Source organism: Bactrocera neohumeralis, chromosome 6 (genome assembly GCF_024586455.1).
Source record: "Bactrocera neohumeralis isolate Rockhampton chromosome 6, APGP_CSIRO_Bneo_wtdbg2-racon-allhic-juicebox.fasta_v2, whole genome shotgun sequence".
Classification (NCBI taxonomy): domain Eukaryota; kingdom Metazoa; phylum Arthropoda; class Insecta; order Diptera; family Tephritidae; genus Bactrocera; species Bactrocera neohumeralis.
The window spans coordinates 70,764,529-70,791,434 of record NC_065923.1 but is presented as its reverse complement, the minus strand read 5'-3'; the positions used below and the strand labels follow the sequence as shown (position 1 = coordinate 70,791,434).

Sequence of the window (26,906 nt, the reverse complement as noted above, 5' to 3'; positions counted from 1 at the left end):
GGAAGGATTTATGTTGTAGACACATAAGCAGTTCTTAAATAACCATTTCTTGATTCTTGCTGCATTATAATTTAGTTTTAGGTATATAAATGAAATATAGTTGCTTTGAAAGCAACTCTTTTGTCACATATATTGGTTATTAACCGGTTAACCTGTCAGTTATCTATAACAACTGCAAAGGTGGGGTGCCAAAAATTGTGGCTGCGGTTAAGAACCGAGTCCGCTGTAAATACTTTTAATGAAAACAAGTAAAACACGTTAACTTCGGCTGAGCCGAAGCAATAATAGCCTTCAAAGGTGCATGTTTAATAGCATAAAGTGGTATACAAATTTTTTCTCTTCATTTCGATACTTGAGTTTATATGACAGCTATATATTATAGTTATCCAATCTAAACAATTTCTTCGGAGATTGTAGCTATGCATTAAATAAGAATCTTTGGAAAATTTCGTGGAGCTTACCTTATCAACTAAGAAAGTATTCCATACAAGAACTTAAGTTCGATCGGTCAGTTTATATGGGAGCTATATGTTATAACCGTCCGATCTGAATAATTTCCTCGCATATTACATTGCTGTGTAAACCAATAAGCCTTACCAAATTTCGTGAAGATATCTCTTCAAATCAAAAAGTTTTTCATACAACAACATAATTTTAATTTTTCAGTTTGTGCTATATGCTATAGTTGTCCTGAAATTTTTTTTCAAATATTGTGAAGATATCTCTTTAACTGAAAATTTACAAAAATTTTAAAAACAACGGAGTTATGAGCTGTCTTCGGAGGTGCCAAAAAAAAGTGCCCCAACTTCTGGCATGATTCCGGCTGAATGAGTTGCTGAAACAAAAAAATTGAAAAGTTTATTAAACTTAAAGATATTTTCTATACAATGACCTACGATCTTCGAAAAATATTAGTAATTAAAAAAGTGGCATAACTTAAAAAAAAAGTTTTTTTAGGTAAAAATGGTCGTTTTTTAATGACAAATTGACAATTTTCAACCAATCAAAGAGATTGTAGGTCATTGTATAGTAAATGTATTCTGCAAAAATACTCAGTTTTAATTTGAAGTTGATCGGTCAATTTCTCGTTGAGTTATGACGCCAGCAATTTTGAAATCAAGATATGACCTTCCCGATTTCACAGGATGTTTACGGAAATATAAGCTATCGAAAAAACAAATAAAATTTTTTTTTTTGAAAGTGTCCTACTAGCCCCTTAAGCATTTGCATTTAATTTTCGTAATTTCGTTGATGAAAACGTTTACTACGGAAGATCGCAGATGGTGAAAAAGTACATTTTACTAGAAGGAGTTCCCTGAATTTGTTCATTACTGAGACTTGTCAATTTCTCTTTTATTCACTTCTTTCGTCCTTGCCTGCCTAATTAAATCTAGAAAGCATTGCTATAATTGCAAGACGGTGGTATTGTAGGCCTCAAGCCTAAAGATCCTTAAGTACTTCCTATAGACTCCATCTACTCACAGCTAATACGAGGAGTCAACAACTTCCACATAACCTAAAAATCACCCAAAAAGTACCAAAACCTGACTTAAACCTTATTATACATTCTTAGTATTTCAGGCTAATATGTTTAACATATTTGGGCATTCATTGAATTTAACTTTGATATACATATGTATATGGAAGTGTGCCTAAGAGCAAAATTGCTTCCACCCATATTAGTGTTGCCTACAAAGCCCACAAAGCCGATAAATACGCGGAATTTTATAGCAAAACCTCCTGAAAATGGCCACAAAGCGGCAATTGCCAAATGGGAAAATTCTAAGGTGATTACTAACGCAAAGACTTAGTAAACTATTCAAATATGTGGAACATATGTATATACATTTATATACATGTATGGTAATATATAAGCGGTTTAGTAAATTTTGGGCAGAAAAGCTGGAAGCCTCAATTTGTATGCGCGTTCGAAGGCTCAAACCTAACAAAAATTTCCCTTGCAGTTACACAAGTGTATGTATGTACAGTATGTGTGTAATATACTATATATAAAGAGTTTATATTTTGAGCGAAACTAACGCTTGATCATTATGCAAATTGCACTTAGCGCGAATGCAATAGTTTTGTCGATTTAAGCCAAGTGTGTGTCACTGTGTAGGCTAATGCTCATTTATATGTTTGTATGCGTGTGTGATCGTAATTGCGTGAATTTTTGCTGCTGTGGGCGTGCTAAGTACATTGATGGAACTGCATTGCAAGCCTTCAGTAATAGATTTCAACGAATGTTCAGAGATACAAGGATGTGCATACAATTCTAAAGACTCTGTAGGAAAAACCTCAAAGTTCTAAAATTAAATTTCTGCGGAATTTAATTATATAGTAGTAACAAATATTTCAATACATAAACATATGGGAGAAAAATGTAATAATAAAAATTAATTTATAAAAAAAAATTTTTAACTATAATTTTTAATAAATTTTTAAATTGTATACAAAAAAAATATAATTTCCACTATCAATAATTATGATCTTTTCTTCAACCAAAAATATCACAAATTTCCTATAGGGCTTTTAAAATTTTAAAAATATTTAATATATAAATAACTAGTTTTTTTCACTTTAACTATATAAAAATAATAATATATGTAATTTTCATTTTTAATCATTGTAATCTCTTCCTCAACCAAAATTTTTAAAAATTTCCTACAGGGCCATTGCAATTTTTTCTATTATTATAGAATTAACTTCAAATAACCATTTTCAAAATTTTTAGTAGGGCCATCAAGCCTTTGTTTCTTCAATTTCTTTCTTTCCCAAAAAATTTCCTACAGCGTCTTTATTACTTTTTTCTTATATTATACAATTTTCCTCAAATAAACATTTTAAACATTTTCTGGAGCTCCCTTAACCCTTTGTTTCTTCTATTACTATACCCAACTAAAAATATTAAAAAGTTCCTACAGGACCTTTAAGCCTTTTTTCTAAGCATATATGCTCACACATGTTTCCAGCAATGATCCCAGGCTGCAACACACATTTTCGGCGCTATGTTAACAGTATTTTCTTGCCACTTTTCAATTATCGTAATTTATGCAAATGCGCTCAATTTTGGTGGGCGTTACGCGCGCCGATAATGATACATTTAAGTGGTAATAAATATGCGCACGGGCGTTAGTGTACTATTACTTTAATTCCAACCTAAAAATTAACAGTGAGAATGATGAGTATACGCAGTTCGTTGACGGAATTGTTACAATTGGTTTTCATTATTAAATACTTGTAGAAATAGGTACTAGGTCAAGGCAATTTTAAAGTGTGAATTTTAATTGCTAGGAAGAGCATATTATGGATATCTCTTAATATTTGGGCTATATTTTTATCATTTTAGCCTCCATACTATATTTGAAAAAATAAAAAGATATGAACTTAGTCGCCGAATTTTGATTTTTTCGCAATCGCAATTAAATTAAACGAACTTCAAGCTGAATACGATTTTTTAATGATATCTTTGCAGTTACGAATACTTTTCGAACCCTGATACTGCCTGCCGTGGTTAACCAGCTTTACCGTATTCGATTATATTGTTACAGTTCTCTGAAATAGGTGAATTAATAGAAAGCAAGGTGATAGGTGCATACTCACCTGCTCCAGTCAACCTCTAAGCTCCTAGATATCTTAACAGAGTTCTAAATAAGGACGAACATATATGTATATAGGACGAGCTTTAGCGTTTTTATAATGCTCGTTAGTAGTGCCTCTAAAGCATTCCATCTCACCCTGATTCGTTAGTCAGATCTTTCGAAAATTCCGTTCTGTATCATTTTTAACGACTTGCATATTTCCTGAACTGGTTCGGTAGTCAAGTAGATGGTAGTTTGGTAATCTCAACGTGTTGCTAGAAGACTACGTGAACGAAAAACTCTGAAAAATTATGATTAGTAAACTCCTAGTACGCTCTGTGTAAAGGCACTCGCCAGAATTTCGAGAGGTTGCAAAGCAGAATCTCTTTTGAATTCATTACATATCGCTATATTAATATTGTGTTTACAGTCGTTAAAAGTTTATGTATGTTAAATATGCTACTTTCGAAATATTTTCAATTATACACATGATTTTCTCACGAAATCTATACTATCTTTGTGGTTTTAAAATACTTGGTAGATGCAGTAATTCCCAATTTAATTCTAAGAAGCTTCTGTGTCTAAATAGTTGCTTTAGGAGTAATTCGGAGTTTTTCGGAGTTACTCCTAAAATCAATAAAATACATAAAATAAACTAAGCTGGTATTTTGCTTTAGACAAATTATTTTCTTCCACAATTATATATAATTTGGAGTTACAATAAGCTCGAAATTACATTATGCAAGCTTCTGGGCTTACTTGTATGTGTTTGTATAGATTTTGCGCTTTTTAGCAATAATTTGAAGTTTTTCGGAAATTTTCGGAGATACTCCGAAAGTCATCTAAAACACAGAAATGACATTTCGTGCATTTTTAATTTTTTAGTAGTGACAAAACATCTTATCGGTATTTTTTTCCTTGAACTTTCTAATCTATATTTTCTATTTTTGTGCATAAAACTTGGCACTTGGTATATTAAGTGGATATTAAGTTATACTAATAGGCGGTAAAATGAGCTGATTCGTTTTAGTGTGCAACAAAAACCCTTCATTATATACATACATATATGAGCCTCAATGTAAGCTACAACTGTCATACAAGTACCTTGTATAGACAATTCTTCATTTGCCTGAAATAGAGATGTAATTTGTGGACAGAAAATGGAACTTAACTATTCAACTTACTTTAAATTTTTTGCTTATAGCAGCATTGCTGCCTGATAACTTAAATATATCAGCTTCCAGAGAAAAATGTGCCATTAAATTTCAGCCTTGAACAAACATAAAGTAATGCCAAAGACAAAAACTAACTGCAATATTCTAGAACGAAATCGTGTCAAATCAAATAGCGTAAACTTGCAACAATGTGCAATAACAAAAACAAAACAAGAAGTGGCAATAAAATAGCGTCCATTAAATGCAACAAATAAAATGTAAAATGCTGGAAGCAAACGTGGAAAGTTGTGCGAGTGCAACAAAATGAAAGAGACGCGCTTGTCTCGCGCTGAAAAATGGCAAACACTTTGAAAAAGTTCGCCTTCGCCACGTTGACGTGCACACCTGATTGCATGCAACAAAATGTGCAACACAAATAAATGACATAAAGCAAAAGTACTGTTGCGCTGCATACATATAATGAAGCAACTAAATTTTTAACGCCTACACAGCCAACAACAGCAACAACATGTGCCACATACGCCACATACACATATACTAGCAACGATTTACTTTAGTTGTTTTTGTAAGATTTTTATCTACGCTGCCACAACGCCTTTGCAGCTGCAACATTTGTTTGATGTGGCAGATCGTGAGCGCAGCGGGCAACACGTTGAATTATGTGCAAATCACGTAAAATGCTTACGGCTGAAAAAGGGAACTGGAGCTGCTGAGCTCACACACACACACACACACACAGCCATGCGTATACATGCAAACAGTGGCACATTGTTTATGCATGTGGGCGCAGGCAGTTAAAAACAACGTGATTTGTAGCCAGCAAATAGATGATCACATGTGCATAGCAACAACAACAATAAGAAAAATGAGCAGCAACTAGCTGATATGTGTGTTATCGGAAAAATTCTAAGCACCACAGACACACACACAGTTGGCAGCCTACAAATCGCGTGTTGCATGTGTTGCAGTGCCACATGCAGTTGTTGTTGCTGGTATTATTGTTAGCATTTACTTGTCTTGCACCTATTCGCATCTCAGTCCCCAGCTCGCCTACTTTTTGCTTGGCATTTGTTGCAGCTCACATGCAGCTTGGCCTACAGCAAGGCGTTGGCGCCACCGCAAACCAACTTTCTGTCTCTGCTCGCATACGTACTGCTCTTCACACCAACTTTCTGTTTCTGTTCGTATTCGTATTGCGCTGCACATGCTTTCTGGTTGTACATTTTATTTTAGTTTATTGCTTGCATGCCCCCACCACAACTTCCATGCTGAGTGCACTAAATCTTGTATGCACTTCTCTCCTTTCGCCTCTCAGTCTAAATTTTCGCACCCCTCACCCGCTTTAGCGCTGTTGGGTATGTTGTTGTTGTGCGCTCTTGCCGCTTGCCTGTCTACTTTTTGATGCAACAGCTGCCAGCGTGTCAGCTGAGCTCTGCGTGAATTATTTCCACACTTCGGAAATTCTCTGGATTTACTCGCATACATAAATATCCGCTCACACTGGTTTAAAAACATTTCTCGCACATTTCTCGCGTTCAAAGCCCCGCAAACTGGCATTCGAATGCAGAATACAGAATTAGCAGCAATTGTTTTTGTATCGAGAATTCATGTTAGTATATGCATGCGATTGAAATGGTGTTGATCAAACATTTATTGCCGTGTAAGAACTTAAGTGAGAGGATAGTAGTTGCAGTCTGAAGTCGTATAAGCCTTATGAGCATGTTCAACAGATGTCGCTGTAGTGAAAAATGTTCGAAAGCGTATACAGTTCAGTTATAAAAATTATGCAGAAATCGTGTTGAACCTCAAACGTGTATTTTTAAATGAAATCATTTTATATTTAAGCTCAAAAGCATATTTTTGTATGAAAAAAAAATGTTTTTTCCTTTCAAAAACTGGCACAATGTTACCTCGATAAATAATATATCACCTTAAATAATCGATATTTTTTCAGTAACCCTTAAAAATTTTTTACAATTGGTAATAAATTTTTGAACCGTGCACCATGTCGTATGAGCAACACAAAATTATATACTATTGGCAGCAAATTTGGGACACCATGTCGTATGAGCAACATAGAATATGTTAGGAGTATGCATGAATGCAATTCATAAAAGAATTTAAGAAATATTTTTAAAGCCTTTTTTGTAGAGTGCTTAATTTTGTACTGCAATATTCTTTTTTCAAAGTTGTACGTTCATTTGTTTTGGTTATGAAAAAAATAATGTAGACGATCAAAAAAGCATATACTATATTTATAACATGGGAAAAGTAAAAAATTAAAACACGTTAAATTCAGTTGCAGCAAAACTATAATCTCCTTCACCAATACAAAATATTGCTTACAAGAACTTGATTTTACTCAGTCAGTTTGTATGGCAGCTATGTATATGCTATATCGGATACAACACTATTGTTTTAGGCAAGCAGACCTGCCAAATTTCGTGACGGTATCTCATCAAACAAAAAAGTTTTCTCTATAAGACCTTGATTATTAATCTTTGTGGTTGCATGGCACCTTTATGTTATAGTGGTCCGTTAATAGCAATTCCAATTCCGGATTTTCGATATTTTTATTAAAAAATTTTACTAACATAATTTTTTTATAAACTTTAAGTACCAATAAACATTGTATAAAATTTCTTTATATTTATTTCTATTGTTATCCCTTCTGAAAACAGTTTTTCTTTTAGCGCATTTTTGGTGCTGCTGGACGTATGTATGTAACCCCTTAAATATAAAATATTTGCAATATAAGTGCTTCATTGTAAACGTGAAGCACGACTTAACACTATTATTTTAAGGCAAGTGAGCTCCTTTACGTATGCTACGCCTTAACGTATGCTAAATTTTTCTACAAATCAAGTGTAGCCGTGCCAGGAAGTCAACTATATCAACTAATTCTTTATACTTAATGCTATTTATTATCTCTCCTCTAGTACCATTTCTAAGCGCCGCCAGCAATCCACTCAGCGGCTAATTAAACTTGAGTAAATAAAATTACTCAGCCGCCATGGTGTACTTTTGTGATATTTGGTATATAAGACGTTTTTCTACTTGCACTTCACCAGCAGCTCAGTGACTCCAAGCTTTTTTGGAATTACTAAATAAAATTACTCAGCCGTCATGGTGTACTTTTCCCCATATAAGGGCTTGACTTGCACTGGGCTACTTGACTTAGCCCTCACCTACTGCGATAACTTTTGACATTGCTGAAATATTTTTTGAGATTCTCTCTATTTATACAAATTCCATTTTATTCTAGACCAGTGGCAAACAGACTATTTTCTTAGCAAGCACACACATTTTCGTCACTCTGGTCACTGCATACTTACCGGCCTTTTTAAGCTGCTGCAAGCAATAATTTTATTTCGCTCTGCTTTCTGCTTGACTGACTAACTGCTTCACTGTATGTTGGCAACCTGTTATGGCACGTGATTTCCGCAACGCCACGTAAACACGATTTGAAGGTAATTAAGCTCATTAACGCGCGCACTAGCAGGCGCATACACAGACCCTCTCTATATGTATATATGTGCATTTGTCTACCTAAAGTAGCTAAACTTGATTGGCTGACTTTTCTTCTACTTTGCACAGCATTTAGCGGCTAACTACTTGAATGCAAGCAACCAACGACGTTTCTATGCAACAGCAACGCCAAATGCTTGAACGTGGTCAGTATCAGGGTCCGCTAGTTCGTTTGCTGTGAGCGAAAGTTTGCCAGCAAACTTTTTTATGCACTCAATGCGAGTTGGTTGTCGCGCCGCAGCTAATTTTACTTTCCAAATACACATACACTTACACTTATATTTACATTTGTGTGTTAGCACATTGCTTAGTGCCAATTTTCCCTAGTCCCGCTATTTGGTGCTGCTTGCGGTTGCTGGAAATTGCAAAACGCGTGCGGAATTGTCAATTCATTTTAATTTCAAGTCAACACCTTGACCAAAATGTGTAATTAGCAGCGAAAAATTTTATATTAACGTAAGCTGTTGGTATTGGTGTGTGCTTTATTCATATATTATATATATTTTGTTTATTTTCTTTGTGTCTCTGCTGTGTTAAGAACTGCTTGGACCAACAGCGTGCACAATTAAAAGTTAATAGTCAAGCGCAATTATACAGTTAGTCAGTGTTGCTCTGGTATAATTGTCACGTATTGCTTGGTAATCGCACTTTGGTTAAAATTAGTACGTGATTACACATATTTTTATAACAGTAACGAGTTAAGGCCAAAATGCCTGACTTTGTTACAATTTTTCAAATCGCTAGTGTGTACTTAACTGTAATTAGATTAGAATGTATGTGTGCATTAACTGAAAAGCTGAAAGACCAGCTGACTTTGATTGAAGTTTAAAATCCGCTCTTCTGCTGTACTAAATATTTTAAATTGGGTAGTCGAAAAAGACTTTTCGTATTTCTAAACAAATTTTAACATTTTTTTTTCAACTTCTCCGAATCTAATTTTTTTTGGCTAAATGAAGCTTGATATATCACCTTTCCAGCACTATATGGTATGACACAGTGTTATTTGGTAGCACTGGAGGTATACGATTGCAACTACGTCTATTGACGAAATACGAAAAGACTTTTTCGACTACCCAATATATCGAGATGAACTTGAATTAGTTTGGAAACAAGCGAAACATAAATAAAGTTAGATTAAGAACAATTTAAAAAGTTAGTAAAAAACAAAAAAACCTTAAATTTTACAGCACCGAAGCTATATACCCTTCACAGCTACATTTCTTGTAGCACAAAGCTGCATAAAAAGATTTCTATCATGATTTTGAACGCTTAGTTTGTATGACAGTTGTATGTTATAATAGTCCCATCTAAGCAATATATATGGGTGTTGCAGCTCTGCTATTAATAATAATCCATGCCAAATTTCGTGAAATTATCTTGACAACTGAAAAAGTTTTCCATATAAGAACTTCATTTTGATTGACCGATTTGTATCGGTGCTATAAGCTATATTAGAGCGACCTAAATAATTTCTTCGGAGCTTATAGCAATGCCCTTGACAATAAATTATACCAAAATTCGTCAGGTTATCTCATCAAACGAAAAGGTTTTCTATACAAGGAATTAATTTTGAACAGCCAGTTTATAAGGCAGCTATATGCTATAGTGATACGATCTGAACAATTTCTACGCAGATTATAAAGTTGCTTTGGACAATATTCCATGTAAAATTTCGTACAAATAACTCATCAAATAAAAAACTTTTCCGTATGAGAACTTGATTTTAATAGGTCGGTTTGTGTGACAGCTATAATTTATAGTAGATCAATCTAAAAAATATAGTCGCGGATTATAGCACTGCTTATGTCATTAACCTGTGCAAATTTTTGTGAAAATATATCTTCAAATAAAAAAGTTTGCCATACATAAAATTGATTTTGAAAGGTCAGCTTGTATGGCGGCTATGTGCCACAGTAGTTCGACAACAGCGATTCTGCTGAGGGAAGCAGCATCTTGAGCAGAAACGGCTGCTAGCAAAGTGTCAGATCGTTATCTTATAAACTAAGGACATAGTGCGCCTATATGCAGAGGGCTGCACAGAGTCTTCGACGTTTACTTCTGGGTATTACAAGCTTCTTGAAAATTAAGACTGTTCTGGGTAGTATGAGCTTTGGTTAAACACTCAATCGTTTTTTATTCAAACCCAAAAACTCATCGGTTACTTTAACAGTATTTGCGGTTACCTTAACAGTATTTGTAAATTTTTTAAAAAATATTTTCTTTAATTAAATGCGACCTCAAAACCGCATGTATTAATAATGTTGCACCAAGCTACTATATACGTCAGCGCACATACACACATAAACCAAAGTAAAAGGAACTCAAAAAATGCATTACCAATAATATTTAATTAAATTATAAATAATAAAAATAAAAATAGCTTTCAACAACAAGACAACAACAACTTTAATTGACACAACATTTGGTGGCTGTGACGTGCAAATGTCTGCAATTATCAGCAAATGGGCTGTGATTGCCTTTGTTGCATTATATTACTGTTGTTATAGCAGTTGACGTCTGAACTGCGCATACAAGTATGAAAAGAGGTCAATTGCGGTGTGCTTTTGAACTTCACAAAAACAAATGAGCAAATTATGCAGTGCGTTGCATGCACTTATAATCATATATGTTACATTCATATATAAGTAATTACATATTTATGCATAAAAATATATATTTGTATGTGTGTGGAAATGCACGCAATTTCGCCTTCAAGCCTTGCAGCTTTGTGCATTTGTGTTTGTGGCGCAATAAAAAATGTCATTTGCAATTAATTGCATTATTAAGCACTGTGTAAAATTAAACTACAGGAAAGGCATAAAAAAAGCGGCAATGAAAATGAAAATAATTACCAAATAATGCAAACAAAGCCAACCGCAAGTGGGTAAAAACATTTCTTCACGCACAAATAACAAAATTAAAAATGAAACCGCAAAAGCAACTGTCGCGTCTAGCAACAATAACACATTGCTACATATAGAGCGGACAATGAAGTAATGAAATAAATGTTTTTGGTTATATGAGCATGTGCTATATACAACATAATGTAATATTTATGTGTTGTAATACAGCAGTATGAGTGTTGATATGGAATTGTATGTGTGTGTGTGTGTGACTTATGTATCGATAGACGCCTGTAATTTAGAAAAATAGCTACTAAAGCGTTAAATATAAAATATAATTGCGCAAAGGTCGACAAGGCGTATGCGCAACCTATGTTTTGTCGTCTTTCATGGTACATGGCGTATGAGTTACCTCTTCTTTTCAGGCATAAAGGTCAACAGGGTGTATACGCAACCTTTGTTCTGTCTGATCTCGTGGTACATGGCGTATGAGTAACATTTTTTGTTGATTTAAATAGAAAATTACGGGGGTATTCTAGTCTAGATTCATGAATTTTAAGTAATTTTTGAAGTTTCAGAAAAGGGAATTCATATTTTTATTAGTTATTTATTAACTTTATAGAAATACATGGAAAAATCAAAAAAAATGTAAATCCTCCTAGCGATCAGAAGCCACAAAAAAATTATTAACTTTGAAAAATAATGCTAAATACGGAACCAATGTGTACGAAGTGGCGACTACCTGATCAAAAAACAAAAAAAAACAATTTTGGTGCCAGATTTTTTTACTATTAAAATTTTTTAAAAATAGTAAAAAATTAAATTTGTAGAATATGGATACTCTCAAAATCTTCAGGTAATTCGGCCAAGTAGATCCTGAGACATAATTAGCGGCGTTTTGAAAAAGACAGTAAGTAAAAAAAAGCGCTTATACCTACATATATTTCCGATATAATAGCTATAACTCCGAAAGTAATTTGAATTTTGAAAAATCTTTTTGAATAGTTAAACTTTGTAAATGAAAAAAAAAAATCGGACTAGAATACCCTTTTCGGACTAGAATATACCTGAAGATTTTTTTCGTTTACTGTAAAATTAAACTTAAAAATAAATACTTTATTTCTTTGCTGCCGTAGATACCGCTTACGCGATTATAGCCAAGTTGAATAAATTTCATAAAACAAAATATAAATTTAAAAAAATACTATAAGAAAAGAAAGGTTTAAAAAAACAATATATTAAAAAAAATATTAAAAAGGGTAAAATTTAAAAACTAAATAAAAAATAGAAAAAGAAATAAATGCTAGATAGCTTAGTTTCTGTAGACGTCTTGTACTTATCTAAATTGCTCGTTTTCTGTACTAAATTTAATGGGATTTTCGTCTTAAGTAAATGATATATTTTTAATTTTGGAAATTTGTGGCACCATTACTCATATTTTTTCCTACTTTTTCTTACTAAACTATTAATATGGGTGTTCAATGAAATTGTCATAACGTATAAGTAACATTTTCTGTTGAACCATGTGCAAAATGATTTTCTTCTGTTTAAAATTACCAGATTACTTAACATTCGTAGAAATCTCGCACTTATCTAGATTGCTCGCTTTCTGCATTAAAATAAATATCATATTCGACTTGTACATGATCTCTTTAAATTTGAAAAATGGTGGCAACGCCGTTGCTGTAGTTAAATTTGCTCAATATTCAACTATATTCTGACTTTACAAATAACGCCACTTACTAATTCTAATCGATTAATATGCATTATGAAACGCTACATGGCGTATGATTAACCATCTAAAATTCGTTAATTTTTGCGTCATTATTTGTATTTGTTAAATTTTTCTACCTTCAAACAAACCCAGTAATTTTCCAAATTTTGCCTTTTTCTAATATTTAAGCGAATAATTTCCGCAAAGAGAACTTGTGTGGGAGTCACGTACTTGAATTGAGAAAGACAGCTACAATTCCTTACTCCAAGCACCTGAACTGTGCGCCTTTAATGCGCAGTTATGTTTGAATTTCGATTTTGAATATTATTATTATTATTTTTTGGCATATAGTACAGCTCAATTCAGCCACCTTTGACTTTTCCACATTTGCTGCATATTCTGGTAGCTTTTCGGATCTACGTATGAGTCATGCACAAGACGAGAGCACAGCACGATTCGAGCGTAGTCGAAACGTCCACACATGCAGACATTCGCACGTGCCAACTCAATATTTATATAAGAGGGAATAGAATATGCATTGCTTCATAGAATATATTTGCTTCAGAATTCAAGTTAGACTTGTGTTGAAGAAAACTTTAGATATTTGCAGCAGTTTTGGAAAAACTAAAAATTTTTTAAAATATTTTTTTTTATTTTTGATTTTTCTGCTGTAAATCACTTTTTATAAGCCGCTATAAAAATAAAAATTCAAAAACAATAATTTTATTGCCTACATTTGGGCGCAGTTTAGAAATAATAAGTTGAATGAAGTTATTTCGATTAAAAAAATGCGTATTTTAAATGGGAATCAAATTCGAAGTCAAAGAAAAAGAGAGCCAGCTGTATATATATCTGCAAAAAAGTTGCGTACAAAACTAAATTTCAAAGATTTCACGTAAAAAACTAAACACGTAGAAAAAATCTTAAATAAAAAAATGCTAAGCAAAGCAAAGTAAGTTGTGCAGCATTTGAATTCTGATAAGATGTGCCAGCTGCAGTGGTAACCGAGCAGCTGCAATCTACATGCTCTAGCTGCAGCTGCAACAGTAATGACACAAGCTAGTTGCGCTTGCGAAATGCACAGCTGACAACAAGCAAAAAGCTGAGCGACAACTGCGCTGGCTTTTTTCGCCACTATTTGATATGCGAAGCGTGTAATTTTGTACGAAAAATTCAGCAACCGGAAATGTGCACGGCGATACAAGGCAAGCACATGCATGAGCGTGCAACTCCGATAAGCTCACGCTGTGAGTAGTTGTTTGTGTGTGTGTAATATGCACATGTGTGCAGTTATGTACATGTCAGCTCATTGATACGCATACACAGTTGCGCTGGGGTGTAAAGTTATGCCGGCGCTACTGTTGCTGCATCACTAAAACTAAATTTATTTCAATTCAATTGAATTTGATTTGCGCAACAACTGTCGTGGGAGTTAGTTTTTTCGTGAAGGGTAGTTGTTGTTGTTTTTATACATGTTGATGCTAGAGGTGCAGTATGGGCTTGGTTTGGGAAAATGGTGCAAAAAGTATAGTTTAGTTGGTAATGATTTTTGTGGATAATATTTAAAGAATTTTGTTTTTTTTTAAGTTTGCGACATTTGAGAATTTGTTTGAGAAAATTTTAATAATTACAATATCAGAATCACATTTCATTGCTAAACTTGATTGAACAGATACTGTAATAAATTATTTTGTTAGGAGAATTTTTTTTATTAATAATAATAACGGTAAAATTCATATTTACATTCATCTTCATATTCCTACTCATTCTCATAGTCATACTCTTACACATACTTATGTACATATGTATATGCATATATTCATATTCATATTCTTATGCATAGTTACTCATACGCTATGTAGTGCTTTACTAAATGAAAATTAGGACTCATACGCCATGTGCATCCGATCCATTCACTAGTGCTTCGATACATTGTTCATTGAACAATGGTAGTCCACTGCAATGTAAGGTTACTCATACGCCATGTACATCCCTACTAAATTAAAATTATTGCTTATACGTCATGCTGAACTCGAAACCTTTAATCCAGCGTTACTCATACGCCATGTACGACGATATTAAATTTAAATTATCACTCATACGTCATGTACAACTCAATATTTATAATCCAGGCCTACTATTAATATTCATATTTGCATTTTTATTCATATTCATACTCATACTAATATCGTAGTACTCAAATTTGAGCTAGACTACACGGCGTATACGTAACATTTTATAATAACATTAGCCATGGCGGATGAGTAACTTTAAACTAGCGCCGACCCCTGCGCAGTGATCACACATGTTGACATTATCCTCACATGCCCACTAGATCTTGTCGAAATCGTGGAGATTTGTATGCAGTTTAAATTCTACGAAGACTTCGAAATCGACAGCACGTTTTTTGTACTAAAAAACACACATACTATATGCTTAAACATACTCCTCTGCACATCTCTTTCGTGGCAAACGCACACGTTCTACGGCTTAATCATAGAAATTCCTGCTTTTAGCAGCACAAATAACTTACAATAGTTGACAACACTGTAGGAAAATAAATATATTTTAAATTCATGTTCGTCCTACCAACTCTTGAGCGCACATATTTCGTAATTTTCTAATTACAGCGTACGTGCTCAAAAGCCATTTTGGCATGAAGAGGAAATAAATTTTTACAAAAGGCACTCAAATTAAATACGTACAAAATGGACAACAGCAGCGTGTTTTGTTTTAAAAATATCAACTCATTTAATTGTGCTTACCACTGTTCGCCACACAGGGCGTATGAGTAACCTCGAAAAAAGTTGGAAAATGCAAAAGTCATATAATAATGCCGGCGTTGGACGTCACACTTGCCCGACGTATACAGTCTAGTGCAGCAAATGAGACACGCACTATAAATTAAAATGCATAGTGTGACCACGCGTTAGCATATCGTGACGTAACTGTTGATGTCGATTTAGCCACACAGTCCGGCTGCACCGACATACGCCTAAGTTGCCCCGAACTAGTCACGCAAATGCAAAATAAGTTCAACTCAACTTTGCAACTGACCAAAATTTTGTGTTTCATTGAAGTTGCTCGAGTGGCTGTGGTGTGCTCAATTGAGCTTACAACTCTGTTGTCGGTTGCCGGCGCTTACTTGGTAACGCACTGGAAAGTTTGTATTTTATTTTTTTGCATATTCGTGCATATACAATAATTGAATAATAGCTGCTAGCTGCTCTCGTGCCTTGTGCTATTACTGCTGCTTATGGCTTTAGCGTCTTCTAATGTGTTTCCAATTATTTTACAATGCCTAAATGTGGGCATAAACAAATTTTCCACACTTTGCGCAGCTAATGGCTTGAAGTTGCACCTCTTAAGCATTTACCGGTGGGTTTATTGTGGAAAATTGCTGTTTTTATAGTTGAGAAAGCGTGGAATACAAGTGAGCAGTGCATAATTGTTTTATGAGCTTAAGCACAGAAATTCTTAAATGTTGAATTTTATGGCAAACAAGAAAACACGGTAACTTTGGCTGCATCAAAGCAATAATATTCTTCACAGCTCTACTTTTTATTGCATAAAGAAGTATAAAGAGACATTGGTCTTGATTCTCTACGGTCAGTTTAGATTGCAGCTGTAAGCTATAGCTCTGCGATCTCAATAATTTCTTCGAATATTGTAGCTATGCTATGAAAATTAAACTACGCCAAATTTTGTGAGGATACTTCGTCAATTGGAAAAGTTTTCTGTGCAAGCACTTGATGCCGATCGTTCGGTTTGTATGGCAGCTATTAACTGTAGTGATCCGATCTGAATAATTTTCGGAGATTGTATCTTTAGCTTAGATAATAGTACACACCAAATTTTGTGAAAATATCTTGCCAAATAAGAAAGTTTTCCATACAAGCTTGTGATTTCGATCGTTCAGTTTCTATGGCAGCTATAATGATGCGATTTGAAAAATTTCTTCGGAGATTGCATAAGAGGCTAACAGAATAACGTATGTCAAAAGTCTTGAAGATATTATATGAAATGACTAAGGTTTCCATATAAGCACTTGATTCGATTCGTTAAGCTTATATGACAGCTATATGCTATAGTAGTCTGATATCGGTGGTTCCGACAAATGAGCAAAGTATTGATAAGAAGAGTGCATGTGCAAAATTTCAGATCAATATCTTAACAACTGCGGGCTAAAATGGGTCTCTGGTTACTATTCGGCTAGTTTTCGGTTGGGTTCGGAAGAAATTTTATCTGTCAGTACCATTCTTTTGCAATGTATGGCAATTTTTGAAGATTTACAGGACTTGAAAAGCAGGTTTTCATAATTTCATATACCATGAGTGACATGTTCACGTTGGTTAGGTGTATCAGTAGGTGACCAGGCTCAAGGAAATGCCGTTACCATACTAAAAGGTCTGGATACAGCCTCAAAACATTAAAAATATATTTGTACAATTGAAAAGTGCCAGTAGTTTTGCTATGATATCCCACCTCTGCATATAAATTTCTAGTATGGCATATGAGTGACCCAATGTAATGAGAGGCTAGGGGGTCAGTATTCTAGCGTCTTTATTTGTATATAATAAAAGTAACTGATTTTTTGAACCCATCATTATGATTTTTAATTTATGCCTTAATCTGTAAAGGTCTTATCAATCAGAAAGTGTTTATCATTAAAATTAAGTCGATAGTTTTAAATACTAAGGGTTTTTATATTGGTTCCAAAACTTGAAAATTGTGTATAAAATTTAATCGACACTGAAATTTCGTCGGGTTATCAATAATTATAAATTTTAAGTTCTGCATGGCGTATGAGTGATAATTTGAATTTAGTAAGGCAGGGAATGGTATAAGGTGGCGTATGAGTAACCTATCGTTGCAGCATAGGACTACCATGCTATGAACAATGAGTCGAAGCTCAATCAACGCCATATATTTTCCATATAAATAATGTGATATGTTAAAATATTTTTAAAATATTCCAAAGAAATAAACGTAGTCAACTTTTAACTCAATGCAAATCTACAATATTTCCTGATAATAACCAAAAAGGAAAATAAAAAATGAAAATAAAAAAAAATAAAACCAAACTGTAATACTTGCCACTTATAAAATTTATTTATGCTCCGTTAATCCCTACGGCGTAAGCAATAAAAAAGGAAAACATTTGCATTTTAATAATTAATTGCACTGCAATCGCACGATAAATACTTCAACTTGCCGGTTGAATGTCAACTTTTTCATTTTGCGCTTAATAATAATATTTTTTCTTACGCCATTTGCGACTTTTAAAGCATTATTAATCAGCGATATGCATGTTATGGCACTTTTTCACAATTCTCATAAAATAACGACACACACACATATGAGCAACGCAGAAAAAAATGAAAAAAAAAAAATAAAAAGCGAATGAAAACAGCGTCTGGCGTGCGGGTTTCATATGAATGCATTAATATATGTATATGATTATTTTTGTGCGCTGCTATATAAAAATGTATGCGCGCAATCGAAATTAAAAATTCATTATAATGAAATATTTTATTGAATTTATTAAAAATGCAGATATTGTTCGCGCCTACTCGCCGCCGGCGCCAACGCCATTGCCATGCCGTCAAATAGGCACGCAAAAGCAAACACTTGCAAAGCAAGTACGCATATGCAAGCGTATTAAGTACAGGCACGTGCAAATGTGTGTGCCGTTTATTTATAAATAAATATGCAACATGCATTCGATTACGCAATATTGGTGAATTTTTGCACAACGCCTTGGTAAATTTATTTTTCGCTTAAATTGCCCCAATGTTATTGTTTGATGAGTTGAAAAAGTAGTTTTCAATTGTGCGTGCGACCGCCTGGAAGTAGGCAATAAAATTGTAAAGTCACACACGGAAAATGAACAATTACCGCTTTATTTATTTCATTTTATATAATTTATTTTTCGTCGGCAAATACATATGTGCGGCTTGCACATGTAATCTCAGCTGCGTGCAGTTTGCGGGCTGTTTGCTCTACGGCTTTGTATTTAAACGCAGTACTGCACTATTTGTTTAAAAGCTGCTTTATTTTGAGATTTTTTTGTTTTTCGTTTGCATTTCGTTATATTCAATATTAATTGTATTCGTTTCTCAGTTACTAAAATTAGCAATTTTTCTAAATACTGTGTTAGCACGCCATACTTTTGCTATATTTTTGGCGTAGAAAATAGTACTGTGAATAGTGTAGTACTATTTTTGGAAATACCTGTCTCAATTAAAGTATTTCTTGAATTTAATAATATTTCCTTTATTTTTAGTGGTCACGAATAACTATATTTATAATTTTATTTATATTTGCTGCAGTTTAGTCATGCGATTTGAAGGAAAGCTCAAGTTGATTTTCTTGTGCCCCTGAATGTATGCAATGATTCACTATTTGTGCCGTTTTCTTTAACAAACACAATTAAAGTTTTCCTGTAAATGTTGAATTCAGGTTTAACTGATTTTATTTAGGCGCTTAAATAAATGCAAATTATTTTATTTTTTTTGCGGTTTTTTTTCTCTAGCACCTACGATTTATTATTTGCTTCGCTTTCTTAAGTAAATGCAAGAAAAAATTTTCAGCGAAAAGCTGTGTAGCACCATCTTTAATAAATCTTAGCAAAGGTGTCCAATGAAAGCTGTAACAAAATCTAAATAACTGATTTTTCTCATGCGCCTAAAGGTATGCAAATTTTTAAGGTTTTTAAGTTTTCTATAGCACCTATAGGTAAGCTACTCTTTATTATTTGTCTCATTGTCTTTAACAAATCTAAGCAATCTTAGCAATTAAAGGGTGCAATCAGGTTTGAGAAAGATTTTCTACTTAAACGCCTAAAATATACGCATTTTTTAATTTGTTTTTGATGTTTTATTAACACAGATGTATGTATGTATAGGTATCCAAAAATGCATTATTTGCCAAGAAAAGCTCTCAGAAAAAGCTGAAATCATATTTTGCTAAGTGCTTTGGCTTAAGCGCCTGCATGTATGCAATTTTTTTTAAATCTTCGCGTTTTCTGTAATAATTTCGAAAGTATTGCATTAACTCTTCATTATTTGCAAAGTAAAGCTCCCATGGAAGACTGAAATCATGCTTCGCTGATGGTTTTGATTTATGCGCCTAAAGGTATGCAATTAGTTTTTAATTTTCGGCGTTTTCTCTAACAAGGTCAAGCAAAAATCTTCACTAAAGGTTGGAGTTGGGTTAAGCTTAATTTGATTAAGCCCATATCTAGTACAAAGTTTTATTATAGAAAGCGCGTTTATTTTGTAAGACATTTCTTTAAAAATGCGTACATTATTATAATTATAATTATTTTTCATAATATTTTCATATATTATTTTTTTTTTTAATTTTGGTTTTTAGGTGTATTTTTTAAATTTTTCGCTATAAGCACTACTAGTTGATATTCCAACTGAGGTTAAATTTTGAATGATTCTAAAAACATTTTTAATAATTTTTTTTTTATTTCCGTAGGTGCTTCAATTTCGTAAATCTTTAAATGTATAAATTTGAAATATTTTTCAACATTTTATCAACATTTCAATACTCAAATCACAATAATTTTTATATTTCTTAATATTGGCGCTAGTTTCCACTACTTCTTAGATCTCTTCATACCAGTAGTGTCATTTCTCTTTTTACGTTTTGCCATTTAAAACACACACAAGCCTCACTTTATATAAATACACATGCATTTGTGGCATCAATAAGCTGAAAAATGCTAGATAAGGGTCTTCGCAAACTTGTTTTTTTCCAACCCACAAAAAGTTACGCATACGCCACGTTGTACACTAATTGCGCTACAAACGCTCTTACTAAAAGCGAAACAGTAGTTGTAAAAATCGATAAAGGACACTACTAACTACACCGCAAAGCACAGTTAGCAGCACGAAATTCGAACAAACTAGAAACTAGTTGCGAACGGCGAGCGAACGTGCGTTTTTGCGCCGAATGCGTGCGACGCTAACTACACAGCACAGACGCCCACACACACACACGCAATCAATGCGGATTTTTCGCGCGCTAATTTTAAAGTTTGGCCACACACCAGAGTTTCACCGCTAGTGGCGCGTATCAGTGCAATTAAATAAAGAACAATATACTCATTTGCCAACTCAAAGTGTGTCGGTGTGTGTACATGCCATGAGAAAGCGTGTTCCGCGAAAGTTTCGACTTTTGATTAATTACACGCATCCGTGAAATACGCGCTGAATTGCATTTCTAAGCAGTTGCGGCGGACGACGTGTAGCGGAAAGTCGCAAGGAAACACTTGCTTAGTTGGTCCGCGAAAGCATAAAAGTGCGGAGGCGGGAGGAAGTGCAAGAAAATGATTGCGGTGGGGTGTGTGTGAGGCCACAATTTAGAAAACATGTAGCATGCCAAAAGCGCACGGCATGTTGACGCTAACAAATTTCGCCACTCAACCTTTACCTGCATACTTTCAGGCGCATACGCAATTTTTAGCTGCCAAGTTCAATCAACTCTCCACAACAAGCAGCTATCTACACTTATTGCCGATTGCCTGTTCATCCTCTGCACATTGCACACACAACTTGGCATGGAAATTTGTATTCACACCAATTGCTTATGCGGCAATAAATCATTTCACGCAATCCGCCGGCGTCAGTCGATACGCTGTTTGTGTGTTAGTTATGAAAATGCGTGTTGGCTATCAAATGAGTGGCAATTTAGTCAGTAAGTGTGTGCTAGAGGGAGTGTGTAAAAATGTGCAGCCTGTTGTTGTAGTGGTTAAGTTTGGTTTGTTGTTCGCCACAATTTAGTTTATATTATTGCAAGGTTAGGGTTTTGAGTTTGTATATGTGTGAGTAATGGTATTGAAATTGTATCATGTTTCACTGCCAAATTACTTCTGTTTATTGACTTCGTACTCCCAGGGCTTTATCGTGGCTTTGGATGGAGTGAGTTTGTGCTTTGAATTTAAAGAATTTAAGCAGCGTTCTGTTATTCATTTGAAGTGTTTGAAATTAACATTAGTGAAACTAGTTATTTTAGAAAGTAAATGTATTTCAAATTTTTTGAAAAATGTTAATTATGGTCTGAAAATCTGTCCACCGGGTCAAATTGGGCATACTACCTATGTAGAGAACCTGAAAATCATTTTCGCTATTTAAATAATTTTATTTCATTAAAAAAGCACTGCTTACAGTCAACTAAGATAAGTCAAAGAAACATTATAAAAAATCTACCTTTTCGAGCCCATAACTTATATCTCCCTTGGTTTTGCTGAAAGGACCGACAGGCTTGCAATTAAGCAGAATCAGCGCGGGGTTTATGAAGCCCATGGTGGCATCCGGCACTCTCATACATTGGGTATGGCCCAGGGTTTGCACTGACTACCTTTAGGAAGACTGAGGAGATAGCCACCGCCAACCTCTTATACCCCTAATGGGAGATGGCACCACCTCTTTGCCGCGTTCGAACACGCCTAGCTCTATTGAATCAGCGTTTTAGCGATTTCATTTATAGTTGGCGAAGCCCTCATTCGCAGTCTTTATCCAGGGTTCCTCTGTCGCTTGACCGTCGGTTAAGTTTCGATTACGTCCTTTTATGAGTCTAGCAGAGATTGCTTTGCTAGTGCTGGCGATTCCTTCGCGTATGAAGACTACAAACGTCGGTTTCGAACTCCATTCACCTCACTTCGTCACCTTTTCGTCAACGTTTGTCTTTTTATTATCCATGCAAATAGGATCCCCACTCAAAGCCGTTATCCGTTCTCCGGAAAGGTAGTCGCCTTTAATGGTCCCAAAATTGTCTTAGTAACGAGGCTAAGGCGGAGTTGACGTGCACCATTATGAGGCTACACGTTCAGAGCCGACCAGCGCAGCGAAGGAATCGTCTCAAATTATACCTACCTCGCCAACTTAAATACGAGGAGGAGAGGGAAGAGTGACTAGAGTGTTGGGGGTAACGTGCTTTGAGTGCTGCCAGGGTTTTAACGGGACGGGGGCGGTTGCGCTATTAGCCCGTTAGCCATTTTGAGAAAACAATCACATTTATTTAACTAACACTCTCAAAATCTTCTTATCGGTTTCTGTGAAAACATGGATACCCTCTTTAGAACCTTTGAAGTAAGCATATTTATACAAATGCTTTATTTAGTTGAGTTAAGTCAACTATGAATATGTTATGTTTAAATTTTTTCAAATGTCATAACTTTGCCTAGCACACCCCAGCTTAATTATATTCATAAATTTAAGTTAACTTTACATAACTTAGCTTAACTTAGCTTAACTTAACTTAACTTAACTTAACTTAACTTAACTTAACTTAACTTAACTTAACTTAACTTAACTTAACTTAACTTAACTTAACTTAACTTAACTTAACTTAACTTAACTTAACTTAACTTAACTTAACTTAACTTAACTTAACTTAACTTAACTTAACTTAACTTAACTTAACTTAACTTAACTTAACTTAACTTAACTTAACTTAACTTAACTTTACTTTACTTTACTTTACTTAACTTAACTTAACTTAACTTAACTTAACTTAACTTAACTTATCTTAACTTAATTTCACTTAAAGTAAATTAACTTAACTTAACATACACTACGTAACATAATTTACGACTAAAAAATACAACTTTCCAAACATATTTTCACATAACTCAAGATATTTTAATAAACTTAAGTTAACTTAGCCTTTAACTAAAAATACCAGACTTAACTTAATACTTAACTTATCTTAACTTAACTCAGCTTAACTTAACTTAACTGTGTGACACTGAGATGAAAATATGTTATCAATCAGTGAAGTGTGATAACTTTCAAAAAGTCTAACGTAACGTAACTTAACTTAACATAACATACGGTGTTTTTACTTGATTTAATTTTTACGCAACTTAACTTTATAAACTTAAATTAGCTTAAACCAAATATGTACTAAACAATATTTTATTCACTTTTTCTCTACTTTCAGGTAAGTCAAACAAACACACATACCAAAACAAGAAGTCAAATAAACAAGGTAAAAAATCGCCAGTAACTTTTCAGATTATTTGATGCACGCAAAGATTGTTATCCTACAGAGTAAATACACTTAGGCGAATAGAAAATATTTGAATACAAGCAGCTAGGTAAAAATGTACACAAACAGATATTTGCGATAAACCAAAGAGACACATGACATTTCAAGCGTTGTTCAAACTTTCCTTGGCTGACTTAAGAGCACCGAAAAAATATTAAAGAAAAATCAACAAAATAACAAAAAAAAAAAACAACTAACAAAAACTAACAGCAAATCTAATATCAAGTGTTTGCACTTAAAGCAAAGTCTTAGTAAAACTACAAGTTTGCGTACTTATGGGCTAAGCGGGCGACAGCCTACGAGCCATTGGCAATTTGGTTACTCATACGCCAAGTGTGACCGAAGCAACGCAATATCCGGCAAGTTTGCATACGACAGTCAAGTAACTTAAACAAAAGTAAGAGAGAGAGGGTAAGACAATAAGTGAAGTGGGTGGAGAGCATGATAAAAAATGTGTGTTTTAAGCAACGAAATTGGAAAACAAAAGCCATGCCAAGCAGCAAAAAGCAGAAGCAATAAATAAACAATGGAAATAAGCAATGCTTGACGGACAGGCAAATAAATAATAGTGTGTAGCAGTTGTCGGCGAGTGCATAAATTTGTATGTATGTGCTCACGTATGCACACATGTGTGCGTGTTTTTCATATTACGCTGCTTGTTGCATTGTTATTGCTGTTGCTTGCCACTTGTGCTGGCACTTGTTTGTGCATTTGTGGTGGGCTGTGCGTCAACTGCTAACCGAAAATGCCATGTACCACTCGAAATGACACTTGAAGGCGTGCAAATATCCGACCAGAAAGCAAACAGCATGCAGCGAAGGAAGCACAAGTGGCAGATGAAGTACGAGAAGAAGAAGAGAAGTAAGAGAAGTTGCATACGCAACGAGTAGAAAACGCTAGAGAAGCTGGCAAAAAAAAATGCCATAGAGTACTTTTTTGACGAAAACGAAGCAATAAATTTTCAGCTTGTTGTACTTGAAGTAGTCAAACACTTGGTAGGAGAGCAGCAGTTGCAGTGTGCAAACCTTCGTATGTAAGAAAGAAAACTTCGTATTTAAGAAAAAGTTTAGGAAAGAATTAAAATTTTTTTAAAGAAATATACAGAAGTGCTGACAACAACATAACGTTTTTCAAAAATTCTCATTACTAATGCTTTGACTTCACTTAAATTACAATGACCCTACTAAACTACGTTGCTCTCTAACATTTGTAGACAAATAAGTGGGCGTGTCTGCTTGTTTGATAATCATGTCTTTGCAAATGCTACAAATAACTATCTAATTGAGTGTGTAGTTGTGTCTAGTAATACGTATGTACGCGTGTACTTGAGTTTCTTGCTGGCAACTCGCTTGTAGGCGTACACCTTCGCGTCAAGCTTGGTTAGAACAAATCGTTTTCGGAAACTTATCGCAGGAAAATAAACTTCCTTTGGTGGTCAGTTAGCTGTTTACAAATTGGCTGTTATTTTACATGTCAAACGTCATGTGTGACAAATAGTAACGATGAAACCATGAAAGAAAAACATATCTCTTACTTTCTGTTGTAGAAGGGGAAAATATATAGTATTATCATTATTTTTTAAAGACAATAAAGCGAAGTTGCTGGTAGTTCTAGCCATTGCTAACCAAACGACTAAGTGCTGTGAAATGCTAACTTACCTTACCTTAACTTAACTTAACTTAACATAACTTAACTTAACATAACTTAACTTAACATAACTTAACTTAACATAACTTAACTTAACGTAGCTTAACTTAATTTAACTTAACTTAATTTAATTTAACTTAACTTAACCTAACTTAAACTAACTTAACTTAACTTAACATACATAATGTAACATATATTACTATATGACACTGAGATACAAATATACCATCAATCAGTGAAGTGTGAAATCCCAAATCCCGTCTACCGTTTTTTTTTACCTTAACTTAACTTTACTGAACTTAACTTAACTTAACACACATAACGTAACATAGTTTACGTTGAAAAAAATATATACAAAAATACAACTTAATTTAACTTAACTTAACCTAACTTAATAACTTCAAAGTAAACTTAACTTTCTTTAACTAAAATAAATCAGTTAATCTGTGACCTTAATTTATTTCATAATTTTTCCTTAAGTAAAAGTTTATTTTACTTTAAGAAATCGCTTACCATTTTTTGTCAATAGGTTAATTTTGGTTGCTCAGTATCGACCTTTCAATCCCCATAAGTATGTTGAACTGTAGAAGTTTTTTCGGGTTCAGCTTGTCCGTAAAACTATACGCTTTTTTCATATCGAAAAATTCTTTCTTTCAAAATATTAAGCATATTACTAAAAGACATAAATTAAGCTTCCTTTAATCTTTGTTGCTTAAGGAGCAGCAAAGTAACTGCAAAGTGTTTCAAGCGACTACCACATATAGCATTACTATGAACACATATGAGTTTGAAAATGAGTGCTTCAAATGTTCGTAAGCCAGCTAAGACACCTTTAGAAACGCAATACCGCAAACTCGAATTTCCTTAATGTTACCACTTGGCGCTGCTGGCAAAAAGTTTGCACAATTTACACGCAGAGATTTCGCAAGTTGCTCCAAAATAAATTTACGCATTACAAACTTGCCAACTAAAGTGATAAAATCAAAGCAGTTACCAGCAGGGAGGCGCCATTATAAGCTGCATTACAGCTAAGTAAGTACTCACACGCATGCGGACAACCAACGCCATGCTTGTAAGTGTACTGCTTCTTTTCGCCGCTTTGATCAGGTGGCGCTTGGCAAAAGTTGGTGACAATTTTCGCACAAAATGCGCCTATAAATTATTGGCTTCTCACCGAAATGTGCACGGCGTTGTAATGAGGTAATCGCTGGTAGCTGCATCGCGCATGTAAGGCACTGTCGCAAAGTTCGTTAAAAGGTGGACTGGCGCTTATGTTGGCCGAAAGTTACTGCCGGCATTAAGAAAGTGCTGCGCTGTTTAACTTTTCCCGGTGATAATTCTTGTAGTGGTGCTG

The 26,906-nt window shown here is 34.2% G+C and overlaps 1 protein-coding gene across 9 annotated transcripts in view; it reads left to right on the top strand.

Moving 5' to 3' along the window:
• The window catches only part of LOC126763544 (CUGBP Elav-like family member 4), a 955,905-nt gene that overhangs the window by 182,319 nt on the left and 746,680 nt on the right, over nt 1-26,906 (top strand). The gene's annotated exons all lie outside the window — the stretch shown is intronic.